Genomic DNA, 2,894 nt, shown 5'->3' on the forward strand with positions numbered 1-2,894 from the left:
CGCAGACATCCTCAGGGAGATAGACCATCACTCCCTGGTGGATGTCTGGCGTGATAACCACCTTTCTCCGGGTGGAGTGTCAAGGGTCGTTTCACTCCTGGTTGGACCGCATTTCTCTCTCTTATCATCTTTCTTGGGCACACTCCTCCAGCATTCAGCCGGCCCCGTTCTCAGACCACCACTTGGTGGCCGTGACGGCCTCTCTTTCCTTGGAGAGACCAGGGCCAGCCTACAGGCATTTCAACAATAGCCTGCTGGAGGACGTGGGCTCTGTGGCATTCTTACGGGAGTTCTGGCTGGCCTGGTGTGGGATGTGGGGAAGGTGCTCACGTGGCTCTTCTGCCGTAACTACACCCAGGGGGCCAGCCGGTGGAGGGATGCGGCGATAGAGCAGTTGGAATGGGAGGTTTTAGAGCTAGAGAGGATGCTGGCCACAAGCCCCGGAGATCCATCCCAATGCAGAATGTACCAGGAGAAGCAGGAGGAACTCCAGAACCTCAATGACCTTCGGGCCCAGGGTGTCTTTGTTCTCGCATCCATCTCCTTCGGTAGATGGATCATGGCTCCTGCTTCTTCGACTCCCTTGAGAAAAAGAGGGGGGCTAAAAAGCACATCATCTGCCTTCTGGCGGAGGATGGCACCCCACTCATGGATCCGGTGGAGATGCGTGAGAGGGCTTGCGCCTGATATGTCTCCCTTTTCTCCCTGGATCTGACTGACACAGACGCCTGCAGAGTTCTCTGAAACGAACTCCCAACAGTCAGCGCGGGCGACTGGGACTAGCTGGAGCTGCCTCTCTCCCTGGCCGAGTTCTCGGAAGCCCTCCGTCTCATGCCCACCAATAAATCTCCAGGCATGGACAGGGTGACCGTGGAGTTCTACCGTGTGTTCTGGGATGTCCGCGGCCCGGACCTTGCCAGCGTCTGGGCTGAGTCCTTGGAGAGCATGGTCCTCCCTTTATCATGCAGGCTAGATGTGCTCACCTTGCTGCCTAGGAAGGGGGACCTCCGCGATCTGAGGAATCGGCATCCCATCTTGCTCCTCTGCACAGACTATAAAATCATCACCAAAGCCATCTCCCTGAGACCGAAGTCCATGCTGGCGGACGTGGTTCATCCAGACCAGACCTACACCATCCTAGGCCTCACCATCTTCGACAACCTTTATTTGGTCTGGGATCTCCTAGAGCTCGGGTGTAGGGATGGTCTGTCATTCGCCCTCCTGTCCTTGGACCAGGAGAAGGCATTGGACTGGATGGACCATGGGTACCTCCTGGGCACCCTGCGGGCCTTCAGCTTTGGGCCCCACTTTGTGGGGTTTCTCCAGGTGCACATCCAGCAGTTGATGCTGTGGTTCTTCTGGCCAGGACTGCATTGGGTCTCTGCAGTCGTTCTCCATCTTCCCCTGGAGAAGGGAGAGCAGGGCCTGACATTTTTACACATGCAGGTTCATGTCCTCCACCTCCAGGTCCTGCAGAGGCTCCTATATGATGCAGGTAGTCTGGCGTAGAGCACGCTGGCGCACGCTTTCCTTCCGCTTCTGCAGAGTGCTTGGTCAAGCTCAACTGGACCCTGACCGCATCGGTCAGCTTCCAGACGGGGGTACGTCAGGGGTGTCCACTTTCGGGTCAGCTCTATACTCTGGTGATCAAGCCCTTCCTCCATCTTCTTCGCAAGAGGTTGACAGGGTTGGTGCTCCGTGAGCCGGAGATGCGGCTGGTCCTGTCAGTGTATGCTGCCGAGGTGCTCCTCGTGGTCCAGGACCCAGGTCAACTGGGTCAAGAGCTCTGGCCTGGTGGTAGGGGCCGGGTGGCGGGCCGGCTCCCTCCCACCCGTGCTTCAAGCCATCAAGTGGAGCTCGGTGTTTTTCTCTCTGCCACGCATCCCTCCCCGCCAGAGAACTGGCAAGGTTTAGAGTCCAGGGTGGTTGGGCGGTTGCAGAGATGGACGGGAATGCTCCGGTGCTGTCAGCCGACGGTCAGGGCAGTGTGTGTGTGTATGCTTCTGAGAAAAGGTTTAACGTCTGTGTCTTTACTGCTAGGACCGGGGTCCCATCGCAGAGGGTGGCCAGCAGGCCAACAGACGCCCCGTTATATAGGAAGAGCTTATCACACCTTAGATTTTAACTGCTAGAACACAAAGTTCCTTCGCAGCGGGCAGCCTGGGAAAGGCTGGAAAGGTGCCCCAACGGATCTTGTCACCTGGGAGTGACACAGATCCAAACGCCCAAGCTCTCCCTATGTCTGTCCCTTTATGACCGGCTGAAGTTCTTTTAAATTGTGCTTGGTTCTGTTACAGCAACTGAAGGAGTCAGGTTAAAGCTTAAACAGTTACAGGTTTATTAAAAGACTTATAAAAGCATATGGTTACAATGGCTATTGCTCTATTTCTTAAATGCTAACAAATACAGATTTTAAAAATGGTTACAAAGAAAATAAAGATAGAAAATAGAAATAATGGTACCAAGTGACAGCTTAATCTTTAAAGAGCTCTAAGTCTATGTATATATATACTTAAACAAAGGACCACATCCAGGTACAATTTTTACCCCTTTCTGTGCCTCTCGACTCCAGCGTGTCAGGCCAGGGCCGGTCTCTCAATTCCTAGGAAAGACGAATACGAGGTGGGCGTCCCCTCTGGAACCTCGGGAGATCAAACACCTAACCCGACCAGCAGATAGATGGTAGATTGACACTCAGAGAAAATGCGCGGCTGAACCCATCTTTATACCCCTGGGGGCCCGTATCCTCTTATCTAAGATGCCGAATTGTACTGGTCCATTTTGTGGCGCCAGTTCTCACAAGCAAGTTTCAAGTTAATTTACACTTGCAAGAGAGATAACTAAATTGTGAATACTAGACATTTTTTTACTGGGCAAGAGATTCCTCCCCCCGC

Source organism: Pelodiscus sinensis, unplaced genomic scaffold (assembly GCF_049634645.1).
Source record: "Pelodiscus sinensis isolate JC-2024 unplaced genomic scaffold, ASM4963464v1 ctg36, whole genome shotgun sequence".
Lineage (NCBI taxonomy): Eukaryota > Metazoa > Chordata > Testudines > Trionychidae > Pelodiscus > Pelodiscus sinensis.